The sequence below is a fragment of the Stegodyphus dumicola genome, chromosome 3, assembly GCF_044657685.1.
Source record: "Stegodyphus dumicola isolate Sdum_Otavi_A_Nest chromosome 3, ASM4465768v1".
NCBI lineage: Eukaryota > Metazoa > Arthropoda > Arachnida > Araneae > Eresidae > Stegodyphus > Stegodyphus dumicola.
This window is the reverse complement of record NC_140770.1, coordinates 245,203,951-245,229,275: the sequence shown is the minus strand read 5'-3', so window position 1 is coordinate 245,229,275 and position 25,325 is coordinate 245,203,951. Positions and strand designations below refer to the sequence as shown.

Below are 25,325 nucleotides of genomic sequence, written 5' to 3'. Positions count from 1 at the left end.
GGCTCAGAATCCAGAAATGCCAGCTGCTGCCCTGGAAGGATTTGGTTACATCGTCCAGACCATGCGCGCTTCGATGAAACCAGAAGCAACATTTAATGGAAACTCACCGGTAACCAGTTTTTTGGAAAAATTGGGTGACCACTTCATGCTCTACCCCGTGCACGAGTTTCAAAAAGTTACCTTAGCTACCAGCGCTTTGAGGGGCCAAGCGCTTAACTGGTTCAAATGTATAGGCAGAAGTCTCTTGGGTCAAGCAGGAAGTCCCACCTATACTTACGAAAATTTCAAGACTGCCCTACTAAAAGCCTTCCCTGTTGTAAGGGATCGTGCGAAATTAGAAAAGGAACTTTTCAGTATATATCAACAAAGAATCGAAAACCTCTCGAGCTTTATTTTAAGAAAAATTCACGTCTTCAAACTCTTGTATGGAAACCGTCCGGATCCTGAAATAATTCAAGTGATTTTGCCGAGGTTACTACCCCAAGTGCAAGACTTTATTGAATTGAGAAATCCGACTACACTGGAAAAGTTATTTGAGCTAGCAATACAGTTTGAAAGTAGAAGAACGGCGGACGTCGAAAGAAGACGCCAATATCAACAGCGAAACCAATTTGGTACGCCAAGACTACAGCAAACTCAAGCACACGGCTACGGAGAAAAAGCGAATCAGTGGGCAAGGAAACCCGAGCATTCAAAAACAGCCAGCGAACGTCGACAGTTCAATAGCAACCCAGGAAAAAAGTCTCAAGGCCAGTGGAAAAAGAAGGAAAGCACGGAAAGGAAAAATAATTTAAACTAAAACGGATTTCTGCTGACGGGAGGGTGCGGAAATCCGAAGGCCAAGAAAACCCCTCTTCCTACAAGTTAAATACAGTAATGGTGAAAAATTTGACTCTTCCGAAGATTGAAGTCTTGGTGAATAATATCCCAGCCACCGCACTCCTGGATACCGGCGCGCAGTGTTCCTGTGTGGCAGAAGATTTTTCTAGGAAGTATTTTCGCAAATACCGCATGTATAATTCGGATAATACGACAGTGTTAGCGGCGCAAGGAGAAAAATGTAAGTGCGTAGGTAAAGTACCGTTGTATATCCGTATCAAGGACGAACAAGTATAGGTGATGTTTTTTATAGTAAAGAATCTGCAAGCACATATAATTTTAGGGATAGATTTTCTTTCAGACGCACAAGCAACACTGGATTTTAATGAAGCGTCCTTTAAGCTGACAATGAAACCAGTGCGTGTAGAAAAGGCTGAACCGCCAAGGTTAAATCTTGACCACCTGCCTAATGACGAGCAAGGAAGAATCCGACAAGTGGTAATTGAATTTGCTTCGTTATTTAGTGATATTCCAGGATTTACTCAGGTTACTAACCATAGTATTGACACCGGAGATGCAATGCCAGTTCGCCAAAAACCATACCGGTATGATAAGAATAAGGAAAAAATTATAGAATGGCATATTACCGATATGCTACGTAAAAAGGTCATAACGCCCATCTCAAGTAGTTATGCTAGCCCGGTGGTTTTATGTAAGAAAATAATGACTATCCTTTGACGCATCCAAAAAGGTTGAGATTCGCTATTGATTACCGTAAATTAAACTCCATAACTAAATATCCGGTATATCCGTTACCGATCATTGAAGAAATTCTAAGGAACATAAAATCAACCAAATTTATGACGACTTTAGACTTAACGACTGGTTATTTTCAAATAGGGATTATTCCTGAGGACGTGCCTAAGACTGCTTTTATAACCAAGTCTGGCACTTATGCATTTTTGCGTATGCTGTTTGGCCTTTTAGGGGCCCCGGCAACATTTCAGCGATGCATGGACATTGTGTTAAGACCTGTTCTTGGAAAGTCCACATTTATCTATTTAGACGATATCATTATTACTAGTGATAATCTCGACCAACATGTACAGGATTTAAGACAGGTGTTTTCTTTATTAAATGAGGCCGGTCTAAAAGTTAATGTCGAAAAGTGCAAATTTGCAGCCCCTGAATTAAAATATTTAGGTTACAAAATATCTCAAAAAGGAATCGAGACAGACGAATCAAAAATAATCGCTGTACAAAAGTATCCGACTCCAAACACGGCAAAGAAGCTCTCTTCTTTTCTAGGACTTTGTTCATATTATAGGTCCTTTATAAAAGATTTTGCGGCTATCGCTGACCCATTGTTAAAATTAAAAAGGAAAAAGGCAAGATTTCCGTGGACGGCCGAAGCCAATAGTGCTTTCAAAAAATTAAAACAAGCATTAACGCAAGCCCCTGTGTTGAAATTTCCTGAAAAGGATGAGAATTTAGAAATTTCAGCGGATGCTTCGGATTATGCGGTAGGAGCGGTACTTTCGCAAAATCAGCAACCCGTGGCATTTTTAGCCGAACTTTAAATCAAACACAAAGAAACTATTCCGCGACCGAGAGAGAGGCACTTGCAGTTCTGTTAGCAGTGCAAAAGTTCCGAGTTTATTTTGGAAAGGCGCCGATAACAGTGTACTCTGATCATGCGGCGGTAACTAGATTGTACTCAGGGAAAAATTTATCCCCAAGGTTAATAAGATGGGCACTCAAGCAGGAAGAATATAATCTGGTAATCAAGCATACCCCCGGAAAGGAAAATATCGTAGCAGATGCCCTATCAAGAATTAAAATAGACGAACAAGGTAATACCGTAAAGGTGGCAATGCTTACAGCATGTACAATAAATTCCCGAGAAACTGTAATAACCGAACTGGGTAAGGATCCTGAGTTTGGAAGTATTTATGAGTATTTAAAGGATCCTGAAAATTTTAGCCACCAAGATATTGTGGCCATAAGAAATAGGGCGGCCCATTACGAACTAATAGATGGTCTATTATTCTATACAAAAACTACGAATTCCAACAACGAATTTCGACCTGTTATCCCAGCTAGTCTTAGATTAAATATCCTGCAGGAGCTCCATGACAACCCGTTAGCTTCTCATGCTGGTATTCGAAATACTATCCAACGCGTACGCGAGGCAGTCTACTTTCCTGAACTGCAAAAGTTAACAAGGGCGTATGTCCAGTCCTGCCCAACATGTCAAGGCGTTAATTATATTAATTTCCGCCCGGCCGGGTTTCTAAATAGTATTAAATCCGAATTTCCAAATGAAATAATTGGCATCGATTTATTGGGCCCTTTCCCAAAAAGTCAGTTAAATAAAAGTCGCTATCTCCTTGTTACGGTTGATCATTTTAGTAAATGGACCGAAATTGTTCCCTTAAAACGAGCCTCCGCGAAATTAGTTACTGATTCTATTTTAAATAAATATATTTTAAAATACGGGGCGCCCCTAAAAGTTATATCGGATAATGGTCCTCAATTTGTAAGTAATATATTTGAAGACATGTGCCAAAAACTGGGCATACGTCATTTAAAAATGGTCCCGTATCGGCCGCAATCAAATATAGCGGAACGGGTCAATAGAAATATAGTGAAAATTATCCGTAGTTATGTTAAAAATTTTCATAAAAGCTGGGATAACTATGTCAATGAATTTGCTTTCGCCCTTAGGACCGCAAAACATGATACAACGGGCAAAACTCCTGCTGAGTTATTTTTAGGCAGAAAGATTATAACGCCGTTAGATAAATTATTTTATGTGCAACAAAGAGCCCCAGAATTTAAAATGGGTGATATAGAAAAACTAATTAAGGAGCAAAGAATAATACGGAAGTAGCACAAAGAAAACAGAAGCTCTATTATGATTTGAAACGACGGGGAGTAACTTATAAAGTAGGGGATGAAGTTTTAAAAATTAAGCATTCACTTTCTTCAGCACCAGAAGATAAAACTGCGAAATCTTTTCCACGATTTGAAGGACCATATGTTATAGAAAAAATAACTCACGCTGTAGTAGTGTTAAAAGCCAGAAATGGTGAAACCTGTTCCGCAAACATTGATCAAATCAAGCCCTACTTCGATCGTAATAAAATGCAAATATTTTCAGATCTTTTGCAGGATCCGGCACGGCAGACACCGCAGGCACAAGCTCCAGAGGTGGAAAAACGACAAGTACAAGGGCAAGCCAGTAAGAGGCAGGAGCAAGTGAAAAGAAAATTTCCCCGCGGAAAAATTGAAGGGAACAAGAAAAAGAAGCCGTTCCACCGTCCAGAAAAGAGAGTTTACGAACACCCCCAGAATGAAGAAGGGAGAAGGACGACGTATGTGAAGAGAACCAGGAGAAATGACGGCAACTATAACCCGGCTCTAAAACGGAAGATCGACTCATCCGACAGGACTCTCCGCAGCAAAAGTCGCCGAACTGCGGAAGGGCCATCAGCGGCGGAGGAAAAAGTACAAGGAAAATTTGAACGGCCAGCAACGAGGTCCAAGCAGGAACACGACAGAAGTTTCCCGGTTCCGCCAAGACCAGCTGCCATCAAACGGCCAAGACTACAAGCAGAGGAGAAAAAGAAGGTATTCAAGGGTGACCGAACTGGTGAAAAAAGGAAGCTTCCAGAGGAAGGCACTGAACGGCGAGCCCATACAAGAAGGAGGATAAATCAAACTACTATCTGCAATATCTTTAAAGACTGGGCCCAGAAAAGGATGTACGAATATCACAAAGATAAGTAAAATTTTATGTTACTTTGCAAACTTAAGTTAATCTTTCATTCTTACTGCAAGTGGCAGATTTCAAGAAGTTTTACCTCATGCGAGGTCTACCTTTATCGCCAAAAGTTCGAGAAATGAGTTGTTACCGATTTTGGTAGTATGTTTTTCAATTACTCGCGCGAAAAACTAAAGTTGATGTATAATAGCGTTGTGTAAAGACTTAAATATTGTAAAAAGTTATTGTATAAATTTTATTTAAAACATTCTAGCAAGAAAGAAGTTTTAGTCTGAAAGACTTTTTGAAATGTATTATTTCAATGTAGAAAGAATTGGCACATGCTTTGAAAAGAATAGAAGTTAACAATGTACTACTAATATATGTTTTCAAATGTGTAAAATTAACGGCATGTTGATATGTTCTTTTATACAATGTGAACTGTTATTTTAAATGTTAAGAAATACCGTGATATGGTAAAAGTGAATGATAAATTTTTTTTAGTCGTGTGACTGCAAAAAGACTAAATCATGGAGAATATGTGTTAAAGGTTGAATGATGTAGTTAGGCTCTCTGACGCTACACTTTAGAGTTAGACACTTTCAGAATAGTACCTCAGGGTTTAGAGTTGAAATTAGGGTGTGTTAAGAGGTCTTGTTATGTTGAATTTTAACACGTTAGTGTTTTGATTGTAGGAGGAAGTGTGGAACACGTAGACAGAAACACATTCGTGTTTGGTGTTCTTTTACAACACATGTCAGAGAGCACGGGGAGAGATAATTAAAATAGTCATGAATGAAATAAGAATGTTAAGAGAAGTATAATTGTATATGTTACTTGCCATTTCATTGTGTAACATTTCATTAAACTAGTTTTCCTTCCAGATCTCTGGAAGGAACCAGAATTGAGTAAAAGCTCCTGTTTAGATGCAGTACAGATGAAAAAAAAGTGTGTATCCTGGGAGCTGCTACTGTAAAAAAAAAAAACAAATTTCTTTCTTTTAAATTTCTAGTTTCTAGCGAAAAATATTTGTAAAAGATTGGCCTCGCGTTAGATTCTAGAGCTAAAAGTTTTCAACAAGGTCGTTTTAGACCTCAGTTTCAAACTAATTAACTCTGGCGGGAAGTATGTAAGGATCTTAAGTTTTACTAACGTTTATTTTATTTTAAATCTTTACTATCACTTCTTATTTTCTACTTCCGGCCAGAATTATAAGCGTTAAGGTTTTTATGCAAAGTTTGTCTGGCGAACGCCAAGTATTTAAGTTGTGGCCTTTTGCCAAGCGAGAGAGAGGAAGCAGTGAGTCAAAGCAGGCTGCTTACCTTAGAAGTTACTTAGTTGCTGTTTGCCTTCCAGGCCAGAGGTTTTAATCCTCTTGATAAATTTAAACGTATTGTAGTGTTCACAGTCTCTGTACTACATACGCTTCCTGTTAATATAAGGCCAATCTTCCACGTTTATTATTCTAAAGTTAAATTATAGTTTTATTTTTATACTTTTACGTTAGACCCCAAGTAGCGGGTCAGTGTATTCCGAAGTACGGAAGTTATTGTATATAGAGAAAAATAAAGGGTTTTGTATACCCTTCGTCTACTTACCACAATTAGTGAACATAGCTTTAGTAAGCTCTCTGTTCCGAGTCAGGTCCTTGTATGTTCCCGAAGAAGGTAAGAAGGAACATTGACCCTGATAATGTCAGTTAAACAACTTCTGCAAATATTATTGTCATCGTTTCTTGTTGACCTTGTCTGCGTTTTACCGTAATACCGTCAGGCGGCGTTACAGAAGTATTTTAAATAACGAAAATATTCATATTTTGGCAACGTCAAATTTAAAAAAAAATAATTTTCGACAAATAACAGCATCTAACTACATATATGTAGTTAGTTTAAAAATAAATGTGTAACAATATTTAATATCAGTTTATTTTTGAAATTATCTAATTACTTTTAATATCAGTTTATTGATGTTCTAATAGAAAAATTAAATAGGTCGTACAAGAAAGTCTTGTGGTGTTCCAAGTCAGATTTTACTTTCTTTTGAAAAAGGACATTAAAATTCCTATGAAAAGTAATTTCATTGGAATAGTTCATAAAGCATTTGATATTACTTTACAGATTTTGTTATATCATACTGTAACTGATAAATCATGCTTCTAAATCCATATTTCATGAACTACGAACAGAAAGTTTCAACAGTTCTTTTTATAAAGTCCGCTTTTAATAGAAATAAAGCTTAAATTTTCAGTCTGAAAATGAGATGATTTTCAAGGTATTCAAAGGAGTATGTTCTTAACATTTCAAAAAATTAAAATTAATTAAGAACTTTAAAAACATAAAAATCATAAAAGCCATTTCTGAAAATTTTATAACAATTATTTTTAAAATTTGGATTCAAAATTCCATATACAAATTTCAGTTTTATGCCTAAAACATTTTTTAGCTAAATTTTTATGATTAGCCTATTTGTTTCAGAATTAATCCCTCAGAAATTCAAGATGTACAAAAGGAAATGGTCTGTCTAAAATGAGCTGTTAAAAACAGTTGTGTCAAATAACACAAAAGAAATTCCTTTGCTTTTATTGTATCCAACTTAATAACGTAGGGACTCTTGAACTTATTTTACAAATAACATATTGGGTATTCAAGACGTAGCTGTGCATCGTTTCAAGATCATTTGAGAGCTTAAAATCTTAAATGGCAGTATTTTTATATTGGCAGGACTTGAAATAAAAGTAATAAAAAGAAGTCCTCGAAAGTTTAAGGGTTTTATAATAAAAATAGTTATAATAGCAACAAAAGTATGCAAGAAAGTATGCAACTATGTATAAATATACACATTGCTTGCTTTAAAGGATGATAATAAGTATGTAAAAATGATTTGTTAGATGGTATTATAGATTAAAATATAGGAATTTATCTAATTAATATTTTTATTAATATCGTTTTTCTTACGTACCTACTATGAATGTTTTACTGACTATGAATATCTTTCCTTTTTGGTTTAAAATAGTGATACCAACTCTCTTAAGATCTAGTGCTTTGCGATTGGCAATTAAACCAAATCACACTAACTCTGTTAAAACAATACTTCGGAAGGGATTCTTTATTTTCTTTAAATTTTTAATTCAAAAATATTGATTCTTTGCAAAATCAAACCCGATCTCATACACAAAACGCAAAACAATAATGAATTAATTTGGTATTTTTTGTTATCGCGTTTACTTTATTTGTTTGGAACTGAGTCTTAACAATGGCAGGTATTGCTGTTGTGACTTACCTTACTTGACACTAATATCAGCAAAAGCCCACGAGTTTCATCGGGGCAAGGAATGTAAGATTATGCCTGTCTTTAGTGAGAGCCTTGAGCACCACACAGATGACAGAACGACTTTGCTCAGATTCCCTACTCCCGAATTTTGATGTAGAATATTCCGGAGGGACGGATCCGAGGTGTTTTCACCACTTCCCCTACCAGCAACCTCTCCAGAGGACTTTTGGCTCGCCGGTTATTTAGAGTGTCGCCATGCTGCAAAACATTATACGTTTACAAACATCCATCACTTCTCGGTGATTCGAGCCCGGGCCCTTCGGTACGGCAGTCAGAGTCACTAACCGCTATCGCAGCTGGGCGGCTAAAATAGCAGTAAAATTCACTAGGAAGTAGATAAGATAGAAGCAACAGAATAAAATAGCAGCAGAAGTTAATTTGCTTCATACTCTGTTTCAATAACTACGTAATCTGGGCATTTATATTCAGAAGCTTAGTTAATTTGAGAAACAAATTAATTTGAAACAGGCAAATTGCAGCTGCGAAGCTAGCTGTGCATATGCGGAATTGTAAATACAACCTTAAACTGAATCCTGCATCTTGAAAAATCAGAAAACAGAAAATCAGCAAAGGATCCCTTTGTGCCGCATTTGAGGCTTAATTTTCAGAAGGAAAATCAAAAATCAAATAATGGTATCCTTAGTACAGGAACACACTTCTAGAGGGTACAGTTTACGTACAGGACGAATCAGTATGCCATTTCTAGTTTTCACTTTTACAACTCTTACACGTCCATCTCTGCTTGTACAAAGTTCTTGGACACGGGCAATTGGCCAGTTCACTCTTTTAAGGTTCTCACAACCTATTAGCACGATGTCTCCAACTTTTAATTCACAGTCCGTCTGTCCATGCTTTTGTACTAACTGTCCAAGGTACTCCTTGCGGAAACGGCTACGAAATTGTTCTCGAAGTTCCTGGCAGAAACGCTGACGAGCCAAGAGTTTATTTCGATCTAAAGCATCCAAATCTGCTGTACCTGAAACCTTAATGTCCTGTAAGAACATGGAAGGCGTTAATGGTAGAAGATCCTCAGAGTCATTTGACACATAAGTAAGTGGTCGACAGTTTATTACGGCTTCCACATTACAGATGACGGTGAGTAACTCTTCGTAATTGACTGCAGCTTGTCCTAAGACTCTCACAATCAAATTCTTGGCTGTGCGGATTAGACGCTCCCACCATCCGCCCCACCAAGCAGCAGTGGGCGGAATGAACTTCCAAGTGATGGGATGCAAAGTTTCCTGAGCAATTACCTTTACCCAGTCAACCTTTTTCAGCAATGCAGATGTACCGACGAAATTTGTGCCGTTGTCTGAATAAACTGTAGATGGCCGACCTCTTCTGGCTATGAACCGACGAAACGCTTGAATGAAGCATTCGGTACTTACGTATGTCACTAGTTCCAAATGTACACATCTATATACAGCACACGTAAACAGTACTACCCAGGTTTTGTTTTTATTTTTGAGAATCAGAGGGCAACATAAATCTATGCCGGTAACTTCAAATGCGAACGCATCTCGAACTCTGTCTAATGGTAATTGAATGGGTGCAGTAGTTGGAGGTTTTGCTGAAAATCGTTTACAACGGACGCACTGTTTCACCACCGATCTAATTCGGCGTCTTGCACCAATGATCCAGAATTCTTCTCTAATTATAACAGTCAACAATATAATGCTTAGAAGGTAATAAAATCGGGTACCGGAATGCATAAGAATCATCTCGTTCGGTGATTTTCGTTTTTACTCTTCTTAAGCCACTCTGATCTCGTACGGTCAAAAGACCATTGATGGAGTCCCCAGTCTCTAGAAAACTCTTCCCCTGAACAAGTGAAAGAAGTATAATTTTAGATTCCTTTATCTCGGAAGCAGACAGAAAAGGCTCTTTATTTACAATTTTCTTTTGACAATTTTTGATAAATCTCTTTATCCAACCTAAAACTCTTAACATTTTTGAAAATTTAGAGAACTTCTCATACCACTTAACTTTATCCGCTTTTGTAGTTATACTAAGATTTACATTTAAATTTATGCCTTTCCTGCGCTCTGAAAAAACTAAAGTTTCATTTGGCTTAACCTCTAATTTTGGCCAGCTATCTCTAGGGTCTTTGAGCCAAACAGGCCCTATCCACCAATTTAATTTGAAAAACTGAAGAGGGGAACAACCACGAGAAGGTAAATCAGCTGGGTTAGAATGACCCTGTACATATGACCACTGATTTGCTTTAGTGAAAGCGCAAATTTCCTTCACGCGATTGCCCACAAAAGTCCCCCACGCATCGTTTCTTTGAATCCAAGATATGGCCGTGGTGGAATCGGTCCAAAAATATTTCGGGATGTCATCCAATGTAAGAGCTTCTGTCACATATTTGGAAAGACGCACGCCCAAAAGACAGGCCATAAGTTCTAGACGGGGAATAGTAAGTTCTTTTAAGGGTGCGACTCTTGACTTAGCCATTACAAAACTGACTAATGTTTCTTCTTTAGTTTCGCATCTCAAAAATATTACCGTGGCATAAGCATGCTGGCTAGCATCACAAAATACATGAAGTGTCCAGGAACTTCTATCTCCAAAACCTATACGTCGCGGTATTCTCAACTTATTCAAAATTTGTAATTTATTATACCACCTCGAAAATTTACTTTTGATACTATCTGGTAATGGAGTATCCCAGTCTGCTTTTATCGCCCGAATTTCCTGTAGCAGTAACTTTGCAGGCAATAAAACAGGTGTCAAGAAACCCAAAGGATCAAACATTGTCTGCGTTACTGACAAAACCTCTCTTTTAGACAAATTATCCGAAACCAATACAGTCTTAATTTCAATATAAAGGTTATCTTCTATTCTGTCCCACATAATTCCTAAAACTGGTACAGAATTCTCCATTGTAGACTCAGTGCACAAAGTACTTTGGGTTAGTTCCACATCTTTTTCTACTGGGCCATAGGTCCACATACGTAAGTCCATTTTTGCTTCAGCTAATATTTCAGTAGAAGATTTCACAAAATTCGCAAGCTCCTTTTCGTTATCAACAGAAGTCACACAATTATCAATATAAAAGGATTTATTTAATTTCTGAGCAATAGAACTTTGTTCCTTTGGTACTTGTGCCAAATGAACTGAAATAACCGCTCCTAATAGAAAAGGGCTAGACTTTACTCCAAAAACTACCCTCGTATGGCGGAAAACCTTCAGTACATTATCTTTCTCCCACCATAAAAATCTTAAAAAGTCCCTATCTTCTTTCCGTAATTCAATCTGTAAAAATGCACGCCGGATATCAGAGGTTACGCCAATGCATTTTTCTCTAAATCTTAACAAAATTGAAGGGATTTCTTCTATTAAATTTGGTCCTTTTACTAAGTAATCATTAAGGGAGGGCGATCTATTAACTTTACATGATGCGTCAAAAACAGGTCTTATCTTAGTTGAGACACTGTCTGGTTTAAATACTGGGTGATGCGGTAAGTAGTGCCCTTTATAATTCAGTTCATTGTCTGGTACTATTTCAATTACACCCTCCTCCATCCATTCATTAAAAATTCTATCATATTCTTCATATTTATGTAAAGACTTGAGTTTTCGGGTGACACTGAACAATCTTTTTTCTGCTACATGACGATTTGATGGCAATTCTGCGTTATATTCTAACCAAGGTAATCCGACACAATAACGACCATCTTCGTTTCTGGAAAGAGAGTTTAAAAATTGTTCGTGGGCAATTTCTTCCTCAGCAGCGTTAGTTGAATTCTGGTGAGCATCTAATATTCCGATCGTTTCTAAACTCCAAAGATCGGAGATTTTAAAGTCGTGACCCACTAAACTTGCACACAAAATGGAAGCATCTTTATCTTTGTGATTAACAAATTCCTCCGATACACCACAAACTGTCCAACCAAGTTTTGTACAAACTGCTGTTAGTCCTCCTTTTAATTGTTTTACTGATCCCGTGAGAATTTTTCCATAAATATCACTACCGATGAGCATTTCTATTTTTGGACAATCTGCTCCCAGATCCGACAACCAAATGTTGTTTCGTTTTAATTCTTTTAATATTGGACCCTTGGGTACCCGAGGTATATCCCCACATATTATGTCTTGATCTAAAAATTCAAATTCTAGATCTGAATACTTACGCGGACTGGCTGAACATAATTTTACCAAATATTTGTTATGCATCTTTGCCTCTGTTCTGGCACCTCCAAATAAAGTAAGAGCAACATTTTCTTTGGAAATAATTGGTAACTCCAATTCAGTGGCTAATGATTTCAAAATATACGATTTCTGGGAACCACAATCTAAGAGTACTCTAACATCTTTATGCTTTTTGACACCAGCTACTCTTACGCGTAAAGTCATTAAAGCTACGTCAGCGGTACAAGTTTGCCTGGCTGTAGCCGTATGTATGTTGTCTATTTCTGATTTTTCTGTAGGAAGTTCAGTTTCATTATTAATGTCCGGACACAAAATAACTGAGTGTGATTTACCAAAAGCAAAACACCTAACAAACTGTTTACAGAACTTTGCCATATGATTTGGTTCCAAGCATTTTAAACAGCATTTTTTCTCCTTAACTTTAGAAATCCTTTCATTAAGAGATAATGAACGCGCATCGTAACAATTTTTACTATCATGCATTTTACCACAAAAAATACATGCATGTTCTCTGGTTGTAAGAAAACCTGTGGCAGTGGGAACATTTCCCTGTTTCTTAAATTTAAATTTACCTTTTGTTTCCCTCTTTGCTTTATCATGATATCCTTCTTTACGACTAACACCATCGAGTCCATTACGCGCCAATTTTAATCTCTCCTCACCCTCCACTTCAGACTAAAAATTTCATTAAGTTGGTAAGGCGAGAAAGATCATTTCCTTCAGGCTGGTTAAAGAGCGAACTCCTTTGCCACGCCTTTAAAACATCCTCTGTGAGACACGATTCCACCATCGGAAATAACCACGATGTGTTTTCGCTCGATTTAAGACCTAAAGACTCTAAGGCTCTCAACTGAGCTTCAATTTTATCATACAGTTTATCAAGAGGTAATTTATCCTTTTGATCTGCCTTCACATTAGAAACAATTAATTTAATTAGTTCCCTAACATACACTTCTACTAATAATTCAGGTTTCCCAAAACGTTCCTTCAAAGCTAAAACAGCTTTATCATAATTTTCCGAAGTCAGCGGATAGCTTTCAATGAATTCTTTAGCACGTGATCCGGGCTTCATACACTGAATCAAATAGGAAAATTTGTCACTTTCATATAAATCAGGGTCAGTGTGAATTTTCTCAAACTGCGACCAAAACGGTAACCAATTTATCAATTCCCCATCAAACTTCTTAAGTTCGATTTTCGGAAGTCTATACTGTTTAATCTTACTACAACAAATACCAGCACCATCATTTGGTCTTGTTTCTAAATTGATTTCATCTGAAAATTGCAATTTTTCATTAATTTGCCGAGTTAGTGTTATGAAATCATCAGAATACACCTCGCGAATTTCGATTTCTTTAGTAACATCATCCTCTAAAGTTTTCTCGTCTTCAGCTAACAAATCAAGAATTTTATCATCTACATTTTTTATATCTGAATATACATTTTGTAGTTTAGTAAGTTTATCTCGTACTAAATCTACAGAAAAATCTTCTTTTACTAACTCCGTTTTTAAAATATTAGCAGTTTTTGCAAAAGAAGTGCGTAAACCTGCCCGTTTAAGTTTCAGAGCCTTTAAAGCTTCCATAGTTAACTTTCAAAATAAAACAAACTGCTTTACAAAAAATAGTTTCGAATTTAAACTTAATTATACTTTAATACATCAAAAACTATCTATAACCATTAAAATAATTTTTTTTAAAGTTTATTTCTTAGAGTCCTGTCACGGACGCCACTTTTTGTTATTACTAAAACATAGTCTTATCATTAAATATCATCATTAAAATAAAAATACTTCCTTCACTCATCCCAGATACCGAGCAATTCAGAAAAACTAAAGACAAAACTTGCTCACTTACCTGGGTAGTGTGATGTTGAATCTGTAATAAAAACTCTAAGAAGTTGATTTATCTAATTATATTCTTTCTATACTACAAAATATATACATTTTTTAACAATTGTCAGGAAATTTTTCTGGCCCCGAAAGTTATTACACACTTAATCAGTTCACGTCACGAGGTCGAAAGGGGAAAACCCTTTTTTTCTTCCTACTTCAATGACAGCCAACGCCATCTGTGTCTCGTACATCAAAATGAAGAGATTTGTTTTTAATATTTGTTAGATACAGCTAATCAGTTTCACAACAAACCTCGGATCTCTTTCACTGAAAACCTACGAAACGACCCTAATATAGACGAAATAGAGACTTAGGAGATTTCTGTGAAGTTATAATGATTACGTCTCTTATTACGTTTTCGATTAGGGTTCGTACAGGCATAGACGTACAATATTACGTACTAGCGATACTCTTGGGAGACAAAGATAATGAGCACTTAGATTTTCATCATAGCCAAATGTAGATTTTATGTCAGCTTAACGTGATAATGTCCTTTCACTGCGCAGCACTTTGTGATTATTGTGATCCTAATGAATACCCACCTATTTATTTGAAGAAATTTACAAAGAACTTGATAAAAAGTGTGTTGGTTTGTGCCAGTAGCTTAAAATAAAAATCGAATATTTTACTAATTCAAAATTTATATCTACAAACGTAATACTACACTTATTACATATTTGTAAACGAAAGAAGAAATGCAGGATAAAAAATAATGCATATAAGAATGAAAATTACCCGATGAGGAAGCATCATTGATCAATCAAATTTTCTAGAAGCTTTATTTATATTCCTAATAGGAAAAGGAAATTGCCGCATTAAACTAAAAGCTATACGCCGAATATAATCATTAGAATTTAAAACAACAGTAATCAGCGTTAATTTTTTATAAATTAATGCTGAACAATTAACATTAATTCCGGAAAAACCTTGTGTAAAGATAAAGAACCTTCTAGTTTTTTCCTGAATTCGAGTCTAATATTATTTTAATTTATTAAAACAAAGGCATACTATTATTCAATATAAGGTGTAATAATTTGAAAAAAATCTTATTACGAAAAGGCAGCACCTTAAAACGAAAAGCTTGATAATTTAATTTCAAAATCATGCTCAGAATGAAGTTTGACCTACAATCACAGTGAAAGCAAATTACAGTCACAATCAAACCATTTAAAATGCTTTCGTTAGGTAAAGATGCCAGCGTTCTACCATAAAAAGAAAAGATAGATTACAGAATGTCTTCTATTCCATATATTTCATTTCGTTACTTCTCTTTACCTATTTCACATTTCCAAATTTAATATCGAAAAGCTTGAATTATTTAGAAATTTTATGTATTTTAATCAGCATGAAATTCAAAAATCTTAATACTTTCCAAATATTAAGTAATGAATTCTATCTAAAATTCGTTTAAAGTGGTAAAGGTTTAATATTCTCACTAAGAAATTTAATTTATGACACTACTTCCCTTTTGCTCATGGAAATTAAATGATTTTGTTTTCATCTGAAAAAAATTAGATGTTTTCGTATGTTTTTTAAATGAGGTATTCACGTAAAAATATTGCATTAGCTGTAAATATTTTATTAAATAATTGGTTTGCTTTTATTATTGGTAGTAAGAATTGGATTGCTAACAAGAGATAAGCTAAAATTGAATGTGCTTATAACCATTTACTTCTTGAAGCTGCTATTTAACCGAATTTTATTTCTCTTTATATGAAAATTCATTAAAAGTGTGAAGTGAAAGATAACTTTATTGCACTACTAAAGCTTAAGGTGAAAGAAGAAACCTGTAATTTTTCCAGGATTTATAGTTAAATTAAAATGTTAATATACAAAAGAAAGTGTGAACACTTGGCCAACATAGATGTGCTTAAGATGAGAAAGAACTGATTTTAAAATACATTCATGCGCTGGAAAAGCCTGTCATGTTAAGGATTTCATTTTTCATTCGTTGTAATTCTTTCAAACATTTCACCGAGTCTCGTATTTAATTATTGTTTGCAACATCAAAATTAACTGAAGTTATACTCCACAAATTAACGGCAATAACTCTTTATTCTTATCTTAACCATTTTAATATATAATAACTGAGTCCTAACTTTTTTTCCTAGCACTTTACAGAAGATTAATATTTCCTTTTTTTATTCTTTTTTCACTTCAAAATTTGAAAAATTTCGTTATGCGGAATAAATTTTGTACAGAACTGTAGTACAAACTTTACATTGTTGGATGTTCTTGAGACTAAAACTCAAATTAATAATAATTGTTACCAGTAGAGTATTTAAAATTCCTAGGGTATTTTACTTAATTTTGCTTATATGCCTTTAAATGTGAATTAAAATAAGCTTTTAAAATGCAAGATTACTTAAAAGGTATTCAATCGTTATTACATCAGTAGAATTTTCTTGTTAAAAACAAGAAACATTCGGGTTTAACGCTCTAAGAGCTTTTCAACCAATTTACAATATTCACTTATTTGAAATTTAAATAAAAAAGCACACTTGAGGTTTACACTTAAAAAAAGAAAAAAAAAAGTATATGAATTAACTACTAAAGCCGTAGAGATAAGCCAAAAAAAGGTTAACGTTTTCACCACCAAAGGCAAATTTTTCTCAGGATATAGCGAACTCTTATGAATTATTCTTCTCCTATGGATTTAAATGTGGAAAATGCTCATATAAAATTTGGCTTCGCGATATCGCATTTGAAGTTAAGTTTAATCAAACACTTTACGCTTCTTTTACATTAACTTTTACATATCCGTTACATCATTTATATATATATATAAAATATATATATATATATATATAGTTAAACGCAAATTGCTCAAATCTTTTGTGAATTTTGCTGTTTTTGTATGCTGGAAATAATTACGTTTTTAATTAACATACAAGTATAAACACTTCTGATTGTCAAAGTCTAAACAACTGAGAAGTCATTGTATTCAATATTTTATTCTAACCTATGCATTTATTGGGGAAAATAAACCTCGATAACTTTTGCACACGATAAAGTTTTGGAAGCTATTCAAGAAGTTCGACGCTCTGCTAGACGTTCACTAACTAAGCAAAGCGAAAAAGTGCTCCGGCATTCGACGTTCAAATGTTCGCATGGTAACACAGGAGAAACTGTTCGTATAAGAATACCGGAGATAAATATAGGTAAAACTGACAGCTGATATATTATAGGTGTTAAATTTCTATGGAAATTTAAAAGTTATATAAACAAGGTTCAGAACTGCGCATTTTAAAACAACTCTATACAAGGAATGATTTTAACTGCTTGCAGAGAAGCTTTTATTTAAGTCTATAAATTTCCAGATTTTTAAATATGTGTAAAAATTTGTGGTAAGAATTTTAATTTCGGTGGTCAAGGATTTCAGTATTTTAATCATACAAACAATTGTAACTCAAATCTCTGAAAATGTAAAAAATGAAAACTTATTTCTAACTTCAGATTCCACAGATGCGCACATGCCCAAATAATGTGATAAAAATATAATAATATTGTATTTGTAATACAATTTGCTGTTCGTTAGATATTCGATAATATTGTGTCTACTACGTAATTTGTTTAAAATTTTTTGCCACCTTAAGGTGCTCGTATGTGCTGTAATAAATAACTCTTGTAAATAACGGTAGTCATTATCATAGAAAGTTTTTTTACATTGACCAAATTTCGGCCCACCAGCGGCCGAGCGGTGAAGTCGCTGAACACTGGTAGTTCGGTCCGAGGTTCGAATCCCGCGAACGGGCTGGCTGCTTGGACGTTTTCGTGGTTTACTCCATGTGTAACGTGCATACGAGCCAGTTTCCCTTAGAAAGTCCTCCACGAAGGCATCCCTCCCCTTAGACAGATAGCCATCGTGTGCTTTGCCGTAATTAAATAACCTAAACTAACATTGACCAAATTTCATAGCTAATAAATCCCTTATGTGTAACTTCATATTGTCTGAGCTAAAAATTATGTTGAAGTTTGGCGTTTATATCTGTTTTGCTTAATTAGTCCCACCCAATCTTCATTGGTAATTATTAATATTTACCGGTAAATGTGATTATTTTTCATTATTTATCAACTGGAATACGTGGTTATTAATAACTAGTGGTATTTTCACTACTACCTGTATTTTTTTTTTTTTTTTTTTTTTTTTTTTACTTTGGCCATAGCATACTTTGTATATATAGTATTTGGCTGATAGGTGTATGCACCTGTGAGCTCAGAGGTTTTATAAAATAGGCTAACAGGTTTTTGTAAAAATCGCAGGAGTATTTTTTAATAATTGCCTCTCAAAATTTTAACTCATCAGTGTTAACTGAATTTCGTACATATTTACTAATATATATATTTTTTAATTACACTTAACTTGAATCCTAGTTTCACAGTTCAAAATTTAGATTCAATTCAAATAAAATTCGCAGATATTTCATATTTTTTAAATTTGCATATTTTTTTATAAACTTTTGGATTATTTTTATAAAAGTTTTCAATTTTAACCTAAGTTTTTAATATCATCATAATGCAGTTGTATACCTGCAAAAAAATCAGAGCTTTTTAGTCAAAATTTCCAAAGATATACAAGAGTTTTTATATTGGTACATTCTGAAATTTTTCATATTTGGTATAAACGATTAATAACGCCAAATGTGCTTTATGCATTTTGTTAAATATATTTGAAAGTATGAATGAGGCACCTTTTTTTCCGTTCGTGCATAATGACAAAAGGCAAAGGAAAATAGATTGCTATAAATAAAGAATATAGCAAAATGAATTATTCTTGGCACAAATTGAAAAAGTGCGCCAAAATAAGATTACTTTCTCGGCAAGTTTTTCACCAAATTTTGCTAAATTTACTATTTGGGTACAATTTAATTAGTAGAATTGGAATATGGAAACAATTAGCACGCCATTTCAGAAAAAATCCGATTTTGTGTCAAAATACTTATATTAGAACGACGACATAAAAAAAAATTAATAAATATCCTAAATGGAGCTTTTGAGACATAAAAACACAGGTTTCGTCTATCGGCCCAGTGGAATGGGGAATAAAGAACTGTGGCCTATTTTTTTTTTTTTTTTTTTTTTTTTTTTTTTGTGCAAGGTGAATACTAAAATTTTACTGTACATTAAAAATTATTTTGTGTCAAATTAAATTAAATGAAAAACTTAAAAAACTTAAATAAAAATAAATTAAATTAATAAAAAGAAAAAAACTGTCTTAAATCTTCTTATATTTTTGGGCTGATTTTCTTACAATTTGGAGGGCGATATAGCAAAGGTTTATTTTTTTCAAAATAAAAAAAACTGTCTTAAATCTTCTTATATTTTTGGGCTGATTTTCTTACAGTTTGGAGGGCGATATAGAAAAGGTTTATTTTTTTCAAAATAAAAAAAAGAAAACTAAAGCCAGAGAAAACTGCTAATTAAATAAAAAAATGAAATTAAAAACAAAGAAGGAACACACATAAAAATACCATCGATCGAGAAAAGAGATATTTAAAGAGAGGGACCAAAATATTAGAATTACATAGTATTTAAAATCTAGACCATTGATTAGTAGTTCAAATAACATGTTGAAAGAAACAATTTGCAATTTTATTTCATGAAATCTAGAGTTTAATACAATTAGAGTGTTTTATTCAGAAATGATTTAATTCCGATTAAAAGAGTAGTGAATGAATGTAATTCAATGACTGAATGCAATGAATGGAAGTTATAAATTACATTATTTGCTTGATAACTCAAGCCAAAATTTAAATATGCTTTTTGACTTAAGTTTGAATGCTTTTTCAAATCTGAACCTAGGAGGCCAGACATTTGCTAGAATATAAGTTTTAACTGCTGTATAAATCTGTTACTTTATAACGTATTTCTCCCACTCCTCTAGCGTGCCTTCGTGGTGTAACGGTATCACGCTGGGTCGGTACTCCAGAGGTCCGTGGTTCGATTCCCGGCGAAGGCGTTTGCTATTTTTCATCTTTTCTACCTCAAAAAAAAAATCCTAATGACGCTACAAGTGGCGTCCGACCTAAAAGGGTTGTGGATGATGATTCTCCGCATCCAGGACTTGGCGACTAGGTCTCCTAAAACCCTAGTCGCCCTTTAAAAAGGGGAGTATATAAGGTATTTCTCCCACTTCTCTAGCGTGCCTTCGTGGTGTAACGGTAGCACGCTGGGTCGCGGTATTCCAGAGGTCCGTGGCTCGATTCCCGTCGAAGGCGTTTGCTATTTTTCATCTTTTCTGCCTCAAAAAAAAAAAAAAATCCTAATGACTCTACAACGTTTTCTGTAAAATTTAATCAAATATGATTTTCTGTAAATCAGAATTTCATTGTCTTATGTAAAGACTTTCGGTATTTCAATATTTAAATTAGCGAGGCATTATACTTTCACGTTTTGAACAAGAAACGAAGATATTCTCAGACTTTCTCAAAATTTTGCCGGATAAAATGTGCAAAAAAATTATTATTTTCATTAAAGATTATAAAGGAATGATCAAATTATAACTATTATTTGGTATTGAGTATAAATTTAGACCTTTGTAATTTTATTAAATGGCAAAATTAGTATCATTATACTAACACATGTTTTCTGAAACGCAAAATATAGAGAAAAATTGCAGAATTATAAAATTTGCATTTCATATTCTTCCGTAATCACTCACTAACTACACGGCTTAGCAAAACATGACGTTAACTTGAATTATGAATATTAATTACAATTATCCTACAAAATTTTCACTTGCAAGCCATCATGCGAGGATTCACGCTTCGGAAATATTCGCAGATAATATTTATTTTTATTGCAATCTTATGCAAATTGAAAAAAAAAAAAATGATTTAAATATACAAACGAGAAATTTTAATAGGGAACTGAAAATAATAGTTTTGTTGGATAAACATAAGTTGAAAATATTTTCTCGCTATACTAAATTACGCATAATACTTTAATGTACTCCCAGATGCTTTTAAGGGAACTCTCTGATTTAAGAGATTAAAGTGAAATGGTTGATTTGAGGTGAAATTTTGATAGAGATTGAGAGACTTATAGAATGATTTTGGTATTTCTATGAGTCACGGAATAAATGAAAGGAAAGTTCCAATTAAATGCAGGTAAAGGTTTCATGTTTCAGTAATCAACTGAAGCACAATACTTCGAATGAGTAAAATTATTTGATTCTAAAATTTAATTGAGTTTTTGAAGATTTAATATCTTAAATCCGTTTAACATTCGCCTTGAGGAACTACTCTGATATGCGCCCTCAAGTCGCCAAATTTCTCGCCAAACATTTTTGGCGAGAAACTCCACGCTGCCGTATTAATATCTAAATGTTTTGTCTACATTTCGAACTTTAAGCCTAAAATATCTCCAAAAACGCGGTTTCGCACATGCAAAACACACGTTTTGAACACACAATTTAAGCTAAAAATCCGAAACAAAAACAAAAAAATTAGATAGCAAAAACGTAAAGTTTCTAACCAAAAATATTTGACAAAAATCCATGTACACAGCGATAAGTTTTAACTTAAAAAACATCTACGAATGGCACAATCTAGGCGACGAACGAATCTACGAACTACGCACACCTCACTTTAATAAATTAACATAACAACAATAAATTTCAAAGAATACCATGTACACAGCATCCTGTTTAAACTTTAAAAAAAAAAAAAAAATCTACGAATTGCACAATCTAGACGCTACGCACTAATCAACAAAATAAACTGAAATAACTAAAATAAATTTTAAACAATTCAAAAAACCAACAATAACGACAGAAATTCATACTAAGAAACAATGAACATAACATTCTACAAAATATGAACAAGAATAAAATAAAATGCACTTACCATGAATTAATGCTTTTTCGAACAGCAGAAATACCAATTTCATACCGCCTTTAACATGCTACCAAGTAATCACTATCGTATTTACATGACAGCCAGACACACTATCCAGAAAATTCCTACTATGGTTCACAAATAAATAAAATCCCCTACTTCTACCATGCACAGCCATTAAAAATAATCTCCCAGACCCTCTTTCCATACCTCCAAATACCCACTGCCCCTCAACAGGATGGCCACGATGATATTTCCTTTTGCCGAACTTCAATTCAACAACTTCCACCAATTTATCTTCCCCCCCCCCCTATCTTCTCAGACACAGAGCATGACGCGAACCAATGAGCTCCAGCGAAAGATTTTTCAACGTTAACAGGGTTGCCATAAAACATGCAATCGCGCCAAAAACCAGCGTAGAACACATATCGTTACATTTGGTGAAATTAGAACGTATATCAGAGTTGTACCCGCCTTGGTTTAATTATTTTTTCTGCGAGGTTGGTTTGAGACTACAAAAATTTCTGTCCGACGAAATTATTTTTTTAAAGAGAAGAAAATTAACAATTGAGGAACTAGAATATTTTTTAATTGAGGAACTGTTTTAAAACAGAGCAAAGTCTTCCATTTAATTCTTTTAATAATGCACTGTTTTGCCGCCCAGACGGTATAGTGGTTATTGAAGCAGACTGCGATACCAAAGGGCCAGGGTTTGAATCCCGGAAAAGGCATGGTTGTAACTGCCCGCCCCTTCATAGGAGGTGCCCCACCTCTTAGTTGTCTCTATAGAAAAGTGACCACCTCTTCTGGCCATCGTCTGTAATCGACTTATGCTCACCATTAGGAAAACAAATAATACGCTGTTTTTTGCTTTAAGCATGATAAAAGGAAATCAATACAATGCAAATTGACTTTGTATTACGATAAAGCAATTTTAACTAGTAGCTTTTTAAAAATGGTAAATGGAAGGATGTGTATGTTTTGAGAATGAAGCAATCATTTCGTATGACATTACATCTAAAAAATTTCACCTGCTTAAAATAAAGTAGCTGCTTTGTAAATTTATTTCCCAATTTGATTTAAGTGCTTTCATGGGAATGCGTCATAATATGACATTCCAGCATGCATGTTGGAAGTTCTTTAGGATATCAAACAAAAGCTATTTATATGATATGAACATGAGCTCCAAGAATTTGTCTGAAGGATTCGTTTTAAATATCAATCTTATATACATATTTCCAGCTGCATAGAAGCTTCTAAAAAATGAAATTCAGGGTTTTATAAAAGGAATTTCAACCCTTTGCATGAATGTATTTCGAAGTCTAACGTTGTTGCTTCGGTAGTGGAGGTAAAATGTAAGTAGCAAAATATTCATTACAATTTAATGAATTAACCACAAGATGATATTTGTACTGACGTCAAAATTAACAAAGATATGAGTAGTTGAGTTAACGAGCAAAAATTAGCACGGATTAACAATTATTAGAGGAGTTAACTCTTTCGTACTCTTTCTTTAAGCAACAAGAATCAGCGTACTGTTCATAAGTTTTGCAGTGAATTCAAAAATTTGTAGTGACTGTAAAACAACAAGAATTAGCGTACTATTGATAAGTTTTGCAATGAATTCATAAGTTTGTAGTGACTGTAAATTTATGAATATTAAGCTGATTTTTGTCCTTTTAACTCCTCCACTGATATGAGTAATGAACATTTTCACACGGTCACCTACAAATTTCATATTCTATAAACCAATACGAAACTATTAAGTGTTAGAAGAAGCAATTTCTCTTTTGTAGTCTGCTCTTAAATGGAATCCAAAATTTTCGAATTAAGTAACAGGCACTAAAAATTATCGAAGTTTTAAATTCCTTTTCAAATATACCTGAAAATTTACTTTATTAAATCTGAACACATATTTCACTAATCTAAAAAATATTAGATTTTATAATTACGAAAACATCACGCCCGCAGTATAAAAACTGTATAAAAAAGTTCTTTTATGTCCCCTCTCAATTGCTTTTTTTTAAGATACACCTATTTCCTAACTAGAATAGGATTGGTATTGAAGGAAACATAGCCGATAGCCACCTTTTCAGGACTCCTGAACACAGCATAAAAGTTGAAACTATGATTTCGGCTATTATGCATTTTGATATTATAAATGGCGTTCAAATAAACCGAATCACAGGAATTTAGATTGGTGAGTTACTTACATTACATATATTATAATGTGAGGCAAAAGACACAAATGCCACTAGTCAATCAAGTACTGATACTAACCAAAATTAATATCAACTAGATACTAGTGTACTTGATACTAGTGGTATCAATCCAGTATTGATACCACTAGTATCAAGTACTGATACTAACCAAAATTAATACCAATGTGTCTCATTTAAAAATAAAAACTATTCATTGCTGTAAATTCCACCCAGTGTCCTAGTGTTGAGCTTTATTTATATGCTAAGACTTGAAATATATGGTCTATTACTTTACATGGGCTGTTAGGCGGAAAGCCGCTAATTAAGTTTTAGTCGACATTAGGACACATGCTGTGCCATCTTCTGCTGGTAATGTCATGTTATAATAATTCTGCCATTGTTAGTAGATTTGAGAAGATAACGCTGATGGAACGAGACGGCTTCCGTCGTAATGCGTCCTAATAGGGCGCCTATCGGAATTAAGTGCCGCCCCGCCCTTGATCAATCCACAATTTTGCGGCCCCACAGAGCAAGGGCAGACAAGGCAGCACCAGTACGGTCCCTGCCGAGGCTTACTTTGTCCCGAGAGCCCTCAGGCCTTCTGTGAAGTCTGTTATTATGCCCTCGTGGTTGAGACTGCTTAGGTACAGATCCTAACCAGTACTTCCCAGGCGTTTGCCTGAGTCAACCCTCGGGGGGAGTTGAGAAGACAGGAAAAAGTACATTTAGTAAACTTATGAATCGTTAGCTGCGCTCTTTGCAGTGTCTTCTGATGTTTCCCTATCCAAGATCCCAGTGGGATGGTACTCACTGAAGTTTGGTTGCAGACTTCCAGGAAGTACTTATAGCTGTTTTTTAATTGCTCTAACTAGTGTCTGATGCGCCAGCCCTGAACGACCTCCACATATGACAGAGAATCTGGTTAAATAACTTTGTATCTACCATTACTGAGAGTGAACTCCAGAACTGCTTTTAAGGCTGAAAGTTTAGCCTGTGAGTTACTGATATGAAGCTACTTAGATTAGGTTTCGACTAAAAGGTCGCCATCCATTTCACACCAGGTACTACTTGCTCCTACTGCTCCTTTTGAATTTCCCATATAAATGGCAGTTGCTTGTTGTTAGTGGGAGAAGTGCTGTTAACAATTGTGTAAAGCTCAACCGGATGTGAAGGTAGATAGGTAATGCAGCTCTACCCGACTATACATACACCTTGTTCTATAGTGTTGCAGTGTCCAACCCGACTACCTTCATTATCATCCTGCCCACTTTGTATATTCAGGTATAGCAGTTGAAGTCAACCTAAAAACATTTAAAACGTAG

The 25,325-nt window shown here is 34.6% G+C and overlaps 1 protein-coding gene across 5 annotated transcripts in view; it reads right to left on the bottom strand.

Annotated features, from left to right (window-relative positions):
* The window catches only part of LOC118193887 (uncharacterized), a 224,783-nt gene extending 210,691 nt beyond the window's left edge, over positions 1-14,092 (bottom strand). For 3 of the 5 annotated variants that reach the window (XM_085813992.1, XM_085813991.1, XM_085813993.1), the window contains exon 1: positions 13,927-14,091. The gene's annotated coding sequence lies outside the window, so the exon portion shown is untranslated. Of the gene's footprint in view, positions 1-13,926 lie in introns of all 5 variants that reach the window. The other 2 variants (XM_085813990.1, XM_085813989.1) reach the window with 1 other exon arrangement.
* Between the last annotated feature and the right edge of the window lie 11,233 nt (positions 14,093-25,325).